Consider the following 9,337-nt stretch of genomic DNA (forward strand, 5'->3'; position numbering starts at 1 on the left):
ATCCTTTACTATCTATTTCTGCACACCTCAGCAGTCGCCCCAGTCAGTACCTATTCCATTAGCGAGAATAAATGAACTGCCATTGCTGACCCCACCTTCTGAATATGTTAGTTGTCTGGCTGTCATGGTGATTTACTGGCAATAATACTTTAAGAGTATATATATACTGGAATAAGTATACAGATCATGAGTTCAGACTTCATCCTAGCTTTGTAATCTAAATAATTGTTCCAGAATAGTGACCCTGAAAGAATTGATGTCACAGGCAGTCAGACAACTAATATTCTTAGGATGTGTAGCTACCCTGCCCTAAGCAGGACTGATTACTCTTGCTTCTGCCTGGTGATGGGGGGTTTCTCTGGCAAAAGTGTGGGGGCTGCAATTATCAGAGTTATATATATTTAAATCTCCAGGTCAACCACTAGGAGGTTTATTGCTAGTGGTGAAGGCTAGGAGAGGGTATACATATTTGGGAGTGACCTTGGAAAGTCAGTCTTCCACTGGACCTCCTGTCTGGGGGGGAACGGGGAGAATGCAGTTGTATGTCTAATCCTCATAGGCCTTTTGTCTTAGCACAGTGGCCATTGAGGTTTGAGAACTTGTATGTTAAGCCAGGGAACTGAGATACTATGGAGGAACCTCAGCCTAATATAGGTGTCTGAGAAGCAAGGCCGAAGCTTGGTCTCTGACTATATCTGTAAGCACAGTAAGTACTTTTTGTCTTTATTTTCTAGAGTCTACCAGATCCATGAGTGTCCCTCTGTCCCTGGAGTGTTGAGTGAGAGTCAATATACCCCTTGAAGATGTCCTGTGTGACGAAACTCGTCGGGGCGGGCCTATCCTACGTCACATCAGTAGAGATATTGCGGAAGCGAGCACGGACGCTTACGAGACACCGGCCGCTTTTATTAGGATATGTAAGACTTTTTATGTAAGTGTTTATGTGTTTTACCAATAAACGTTTGCAAACTTATCACACTATGAGGAGTTCTTTTTCATTTCTTAACATATGGAAATCAACGTTTGATAAGCTTCTGGAGTGAACGATCTGACTTAACACCTGCTTCAGTTACCCACAAAGTGAAATAAAGATTTTTATGCGGTGAGTGTGCACTGCCCAGGGGGGCTTCGTATGTGGCACAAGAGGATCACTTCAAGCACTTGGCACTTTACAATGGGTAATGGACATTTATTAATTGAAAGTAGGATTTTTTTTTCCTCACCTATAAGTTGCTGATTTTGGTCAGCATTTGTCACTAATATTTCACTGGACAGCTATATTTGGAACTTTATCCATCAAGATTGTAACTTTATTATCAAAATTAATTTTTTTGGGCACATGGAATTACTATTCACTTATAACTGCAATATGAGTTTCCAGCTTGCACTGTGATATACGCACTATTTAATTTCACTGATTTTATTATAGAAGTTATCTATATTAATTGTGTTTATTCTCAATTAACACCTTTTTTGGGGGGACACAACAATCACCAACAGATCTTGTTGTGGCATATTATGTTATAATATCATAGGAGTTATATATAGGTTTTAGGCACAATAGGGGTTTTTTTTAGCGCTGCAAAATCATTTTCTTAATATACTCCTTGTTTGCATTTAAAAGTGACTGGCACCCATCTGTTCACAAATGGACCAGATGCTGAGGTAAAATTCTATTCCACTATGCTTCTGGGGTTCACCATATGCCCTTAAGAAGCATAGGGGTGTTACATTGGCCAACAATGGCAGCCTCCACTATTCCCATTATTTTCAAAGCTTTTTAATGCTGCGAGTTGTTAATTCAGATACATTTATGTCATCAACAAATGTCATATTCACACTCAAACACCTGTTCAAAGGCCTCCTACCCCAGTAGCTTAAACATACCTTCCTTAGGGTGCCCACACACCTTACGATAATCGTACGATAATAGCGGGAAATCCCGCGTTCGTGCGATTATCGTAAGGTGTGTGGAAGCCGTGTGACCTCTACTACTGTAAGGTCGCACGACTTTAAACTTACGGACATGTTCGAAAACCCGCCGAGCATCGTACTATGTTCGGCGGGTTTGTGGCATGTCCGTACGATGACAGCCGTACGGGCCGGTGTGCGCAAGTGCACACTGCCCGTTCGGCATTGCGGTCATCGGAAGCCCGCCCGTCAGGGGGCGTGGTTTGCGATTATCGCAAGTACGATCTGCCTATGCAACATAGGCAGATCGTACGTTTTTTTAAGTACCTTACAACCATCGCAAGACAAAAGTCTTGCGATGGTTTTAAGGTGTGTGCCCAGCCTTAAGCTTCACTCTTGCTCCATTTAGCCACCAGAAGCTAGAAATTAAGCACTGCATAATCTCCAAGATGCTTTAGTCAGGGCTTATTCAGAGCTGCAGACTGTCTTCCCGCTCACACATGATGCTCACATAGCAGTACAGGGTATATTTTTATTCACCAGCGGACATAGCTTTTTAAAAAAATCTGGAAATAATTGCTAGTAATTTGATGTTTACATTATTAAATGCTTACCAATCCATATTCTGACCTTTTCTGCAGTCATGCAGTGGCTACAATACTTTGTAAGTTACTAACTATGCGGAAGTAATCAGAAAATATACTTTGCTTTCACTTTAAAGGTGAAGTCCACTTTTGGCAAAAAAAATTATAAATGTACACTTTTTTATGAAAAGAAAAAATGCACATTTTATTTTGTTTTCAATCTGAGCCAGTATGTCAGGTAGCCTGAGTAGTTCTAGCAGCCTGTATTGCTGACTGCAGCCTTGACTGATGTGAGTTAATTATCCTGTGTCTTGCTGGCTGCATCACTATTCTAGGCAGCTGTCTCCTGATTAATCTAACCACACACCTACTGCTCTGGGATTGGCCTTGTTTCTGGTGGTGCCCTATTAAAGCATCATCAGTCTGTGCTACCTCAAATACAGGTAACATTGATCTTTCATTCGGCAGATGAAAGTCTGGCCAATCTTAACCTCCCTGGCGGTATTCCCGAGTGTGGCTCGGGGTTAATTTTCAGTACCAAAAGCGGTAACCCCGAGCCACACTCGGGATTGCACAAAAGTGTCACTTACCTTGTCCCTGAGAGCCCACAGAATCCTCTGCTGTACACGGCCGGCCGATGCTGGTATTCGGCTTTCAGTTTCGTTTTCGGGCGTCACAGTGGGGGGCAGAGGCGGCGGGAAATTCAAAATTGAAAACATGACATTTACACAGAATACACTACAATGTAATCTGCTATAATTAAATTTTTGTATCAAACCATTTCACTTCAATTTCGTTCTTAGAGCTTTGTCCAGTGCCCTGCCTGAACTTTTACTGTTCTTCCTGCCTGGAAACTTGAGAACGTCCATGGCATCCAAAAAGCGTCCCTTTAAGTCAAAAGCGGTTTTAGACCAGGTAGAAAACAGCGATAGTAAATTAGAATCACTTGCAGAATTGAGTGATAGCGTTTTGTTGGGAAATTCGTCATCAGACACTGAAAGTGAAGACAGAGACGATTCTGCGACCAAGCTCAGTGATGTGCGAACTTGGTACTCTATTGACTGTGGTATGGATCAGGCACCCCCAGAATTCCCATTTACTGGACCATTTTTTTAACTATTATATTATAATTTTTTATCATTAATTATATTATAATTTCTTATAATTATTTATAATTATTGTATTATAATTTATGATTTCGTATTTCAAACTTTATCATACCCGGGATGTCTACTGGACTCTTGTTTGGACAGATTTAGGTGAGTTATTCCTAAGATTTACTAAGAATTACAGGCCTACAATATAAAACAACAAATTGCCATGAAAAACAATGTACCGCTATGGCATGCTAAAATCATGCATAATCATACCGCCAGGCCAACAGGTTTTCAAGATCATTCTAGAGCAATGGAGTGGAGCCTCTAGCAAGTGGTATTCGATTGGATCCGTGCCCAGTGGGGGCCCCGCTTTAGTGATAAATAGTTGTTTGATCCTCTCCAGCCACTTGTCTCTGAAATTCCTGAGTTCCTCCAGAAAGACCTGGACATGGGGCCTCAGCCTCAACTCCCAAATGTGCAGACTTTAAAGGAGAACTATGGGGTTAAGGCTTTTCCCCATAGTTCTCCTTAAGGTAACGGGAGGACACAAACTAGCATCCTCCCGTCACCCTATGCTCAGTATACGGTGAGCTGCTGCTCACCGTATACTGAGACGCCGCAGCTGAAGCGGATCCCGACAATTATGTCTGGATCCGCCCAGCTGCATGACTGACAGCTGGCTCTGCCTATCTAGAGGCAGAGCCAGCTGGACCCGCCCCCTCCCTGTGCCCTTCCCCAGTCAGCGCTGGCGGTTTGGAGCGGGGAGGGGGGAATCCAGCCCCTCCCCTGTCACGGCAGAGAGCCGTGACAGGATCGAGAGGTGAGCAAACGCCGGTATGTGTTGGCTCACCTCCCGATCTACTAAGCCGACCTGTAATAGTCTCATTGTCACAGGTCGGCTAGAACTATGAGGTAAGTGAAAAGCACTCACCTCATAGTTCTCCTTTACCATCGCAGTCTCAATGTACCATTGGTAGGTGTGCGAATCATTAGCTGTATAGTTCTTGAGAGCTGTATTGAAGATCTGCCCTAGAAGAAAAAATATATTTTCCCAATGGGATCTTTCCTTAGTCCTCAGATACCTCTCTAAACATCCAGAGAGGTTAATTCCAGTTGAGGAGTGTGCCATCATGGACTTCACTCTGAAATTTGCTTTTTTAGTGGAAATCACCTCAGCCCTTAGAGTGTCAGAGTTACATGCTCTAGGGTATGAGCCACCCTACTTAGTCTTCACTCATTCAAACCTTATATTGAGACCAGTTTCAGACTTTGTTCTTAAAGCCACCTTCAAATATCAAATCAACCAAGACTGGTTATTTACCAGCCTTTAAAGATTAGTTAGAGCAGCCACATATGTCAGAGCTTGAAGTCTCTAGATCCATGAGAGTCTACATTCAAGCCACGAGTTCCTTCAGGTGTTCAAAGAGGCTGCACATTCCACCAAAGATGACTCATCTTCTTGGGCAGGTTATGGAGGTGTTTTAGCAGAAACTATCTACAGAGGAGGCACATGGTCCTCGTCTCATATGTTTATCTCTCATCACTGGTCCTTAAACTGTATGTGGTGTTAGAGAACAGTACAATTTGCATGAACAGCAACAGCTACACCATATTCTGGCATCACATATTTAGATGTGTAAGTAATTTTTTTAACTTTGACATTTAGCAAGACTTAAATACAGCTGCAGTACCCCAAATCTAATCCCTTTGTAGTTGAAAAAAAATGCTTTTTATAGGTAGTTTTGGCTACAACACCTGGTTTTCTATTAAGTAGTAATAGGCCCAAATTAAACAGTGGAAGCAGCAGTCAGGACAGAACTAAAGCTATAGTAAAGTATTCACCTTCATAGATAAAGCTAAAGACCTCAACTTCCTACAAATTGTCCAGTGGCAAAGCAGTTTAATAGTATAGTTTGCAAGCTGTATCAGGTACAGGTAAAGTTTAATATAATGTCAAATCAGTGTGCACAAAACACACAAGGCCACCTGTTTTAAAATAAACTTTAGACTGTATAATTTAAAAGACTATAGCCAAACAAATCCATTTAGTGGCTGTACAAAAAGTAAGCATATAAGTTAGGCTGCAATATAAGAGGGAGAAATTAAAAAGATATTATCTTAGGTAAAGCATTAGATTGTATTATCTGAAAGATAATAGCCTCAAACACTTTTGACCAACACTACAGGTCAAATAGAAAGCACTCTTGTGATATTGCCTATAAAACATTTCTGGGATGGACCCTCTTCCGCAGAGCTACCTGATACACCTATTACCTATATATAGCCCTCCCTCCTTAATCAGTGGATATCGATGGATAACTCCCCCAATAACAAACATAGCATATAAATGTGTACAAAAATATCACATTTCAAAACTCATATAAAATCGGTAGCAATTATAATAACAGCCATCCACGATATGGATGTAATTTCCCCAAACAGCCTTGTGGTTCATGAAAGACCTACTAAGCACTTTCTCAAAGTGCTGCATTCTGGGATGGTAGCAGTATATTGACCATTTTGCCCTTATATCAGGGATTTAAAAGGATGGCCACTGAATAGTGTTCCCTCATTTTGATGACCCAAAACCTGGGGTTCCTGCACATGCATCTGGCAATAAAAGACCCCGTTCAGCACAAATTGCCTGCAGCAGAGCGCCCCAAGTCCTTGGTATCACCGAGGACAGCATTGTGCTCTACAATTTAAATCCACCCATGTACAACTCCTGGGGTTTGGGGAAGAGTGAAATGCACCCTTGAAGCCTAATCTATTTCCTCCTCCCCCTTGGCACCCAGACCTACTCTCCTCCTTATATGCCATCTTTGCCTCCACTGACTTTGCCTCACAGGGAAGGAGGCAGTAGGCAACAAAATTGTGCTGCTCGTGAGAAAGCAGAAACTCCTTCTCCTCCTGCAGCCCATGATGTGGCCAGACTCCTAGTGGAATGAGCAGACACCCCACTTGGCACAGTTATGTGCTCGGCCTCATATGCTAACAATAGCACCTTCCCTATCCAGGATGCTATGAGCCTACTGTATGCTGTAGCATCCTTCCTGGCACCTGCCGGAACGATAGAGATGACCCGTAGACCTGAGCCCTTCCGTGGCCAAAATATACGCTTTTAGCCTATTACCTACGTCCAATCGGCTAATCTGGCTCCCATCATCTGACTTGAAGGTTGGTAATACAATTTCTTGGTGTATGTGAAAGTCAGTCACAACCTTGGGAATGAACCTCAGCATGGGAACTAGAATCACTCCATCTGCCAGGAAAGTGGTGAAGTGTTCTTTAAACCCAAGAGCGGCCAACTCCAAAACCCGCCTGGTGGAGGGGATAGCAACTAGAAAGGCAACGTTTAATGTGAGGACGAGTAGTACTGGGCTTCCTAGAATGAAGAAGACTATCGACTACCCTATCTGAGCAACCCAATGTGAGAAGTCTCTGCCTCTCAATATCCATGCTGCTAGGCAAAGTTTCACAGGTGCTGGGTGAAGGATTGGACCTTGAAAGAAGGTCGGGCAATGGCGGTAGGAATAGTGGAAAAAAAAGGAACGGCAAGCCAGGGGACTCTTTCAGCTTTTATGAGTTACGATTCTGATTAGGGGGAGGAGGGAGGGATTAACCCATTTGTGTGCTGCCATGGAGCTGACAGGAAAGAGGGTTGTGGAAAGCAAAGAATTATTAGTGCACACCTTTTACTGCCAACGTGTCTTAATGAAGGGCTGCTCCCACAGATCTGTGGCGGGGTCATGTGTTTCCTCATGTTTGTGATACCCAAATAGCTGTCACAGCTGATATGCTGCAGTCAGAAGCTACAGACCACAACAGTGCTGTTGGCAGCAGATACGTTAAAAAAAGCCCACACTGCACAGCTTTGTAGACTGGTTCCGGTGATAGCAGTTACATAGTTACATAGTTACATAGTATTTGAGGTTGAATAAAGACATATGTCCATCAAGTCCAACCCATTGTGTGTGTGTGTGGGTGTAAAGATCCTCGCGTCATCTCGTTTTTAGGAGTACTTGTACCCCTGTATATTACCGTTTCTCAGGAAATCGTCCAAAAGCCTCTTGAATGATTCCAGACTATTAGCTGAAATCACTGCTTGCGGCAGTGAGTTCCAGACCCTAACCGCGCGAACTGAGAAGAATCCCCTACGGCCCTTGTGTTTGAATTTTTTTTCTACCAGTTTTAGGTGGTGTCCTCTAGTCTTTGTTACGGAATTTATCGTGAAGAGTTTATTGCTAATGTTGCTATGACCTGTACCTTTGGGGAAATGCTGACCGATGGATTAGTTTGGCTTATGCTTTCAGTCCTCTGCAAGCTGTCGTTGGCCCCGGCCAAAATCCTCCCTTGCTCCTTTCTCTCTTAGAACTTTCCCCCTCTTTAATCAGTGGCAACCACGGTCAGTCTTCCACCTCAACCACCCTCTCCTCATCACTCACTTTGCAGTAGGCTGCAGCTGCTGGAACATCAGTGCCTTTTGCTTCTACATGCCTAATGCACTTCCCTTTATGGTTATCCAAAATAAGGAATGCGTGTGCACGACCAAGATCACCCTCCTGCAGCAAGTCCCCAATCAAGTAATCAAATAATACCACCAACTCCTCAATGTGGGCTTATGGTGGTATTAGTAGAAGAGAAAGAGGCAGAAGAGGATGCATTGACAGCAGTTTCAGACAAGTGACTGCTCTGCTTCTCAGAGGAGTAAGAAGGGAAAGGCTTTGGCACACTACATGACACACTCCTTAACCTGGCAAAATTAGATAGATTATAAAAATGCAGCACCAGCATTTTGGCTAGATGGCATTTAGTTGATACACAATGGCATGTGTATGTTTACTTTTGTCAATTCCTTTATGAAAGACTGGTGATAGCAGTATCCAGCAGGGGACGCTGGATGAGAGAGAGTAATATGTTGGCCTGATTGTGCTGTTGGTGGTAAGTCCAAGACCTTTTCCTCAGGTGTGCAATCATTACTTCATTACTACTGGAGAACATGCTGCTCCAAAGCAGAAATATGGGAGTAAGGTGAGGAAGAAGAAGATAGTGAGGCCTAATGGTTTTATATAGTGTATCTGTTGTTGTGTTTGTTGAGACATGCTGCCACAATTTACCTAATCAATTACAGCTTTCTCCTTTTTATCAAAAAATATACACCTGCTCACAAAACTTGAAATTATCATTTGCACTCGTGTGTTGTGTTTCTATACTGTTGAAGTACTTTTGTTGTTCACTTGTGCTAATTGGCAACTGAAGGAATTAGTCCTGGGTCTAAGAGGAGGCTAGAGATTCTGGCTCGCACAAAGTGATTTGCTTATACATATTCCTGGAACTTCTGCCAAACAAAACAGCCAGATATCTTCACTTTCCTCCACTGCAGATTATGCAATACAGATTGTTAACATATACAAAACCTCTCCACCCTGTTACACTCCTCTTGTCATCCTGTTCTTAGCATTAGTATTAGGGTTTTGCTGTATTAGGAAGTGTTATGTCTTCCAGGCTTGATTTAGAAAGAGTAGCATGTACATAAATATTGAAGCACTAATACTAATTTATTAGATGTGCAAAGAATAAAATTTAAATAAAGATTCAAGTGCATATACTAATATACTAGATGTATTTAAAAAGAGTAACTGTTTTGTTAAGAAAAAGAAAATCCCCTTAAAGTAAAATATATATTGTACATTGCAAGGACTTTAACAAACATTTTCTCAGATTTTTATATATATATATATATAT

The 9,337-nt window shown here is 42.3% G+C and overlaps 1 long non-coding RNA gene across 1 annotated transcript; it reads left to right on the forward strand.

Moving 5' to 3' along the window:
• Window positions 1-2,847: 2,847 nt before the first annotated feature.
• On the forward strand, window positions 2,848-8,469 carry LOC108792086. The gene is made up of 3 exons (XR_001941543.1): window positions 2,848-2,920; window positions 4,776-4,778; window positions 8,459-8,469. It is a non-coding gene; the product is annotated as an uncharacterized LOC108792086 (long non-coding RNA).
• Window positions 8,470-9,337: the final 868 nt, after the last annotated feature.

Source organism: Nanorana parkeri, unplaced genomic scaffold (assembly GCF_000935625.1).
Source record: "Nanorana parkeri isolate BGI_ZX_2015 unplaced genomic scaffold, ASM93562v1 scaffold598, whole genome shotgun sequence".
NCBI lineage: Eukaryota > Metazoa > Chordata > Amphibia > Anura > Dicroglossidae > Nanorana > Nanorana parkeri.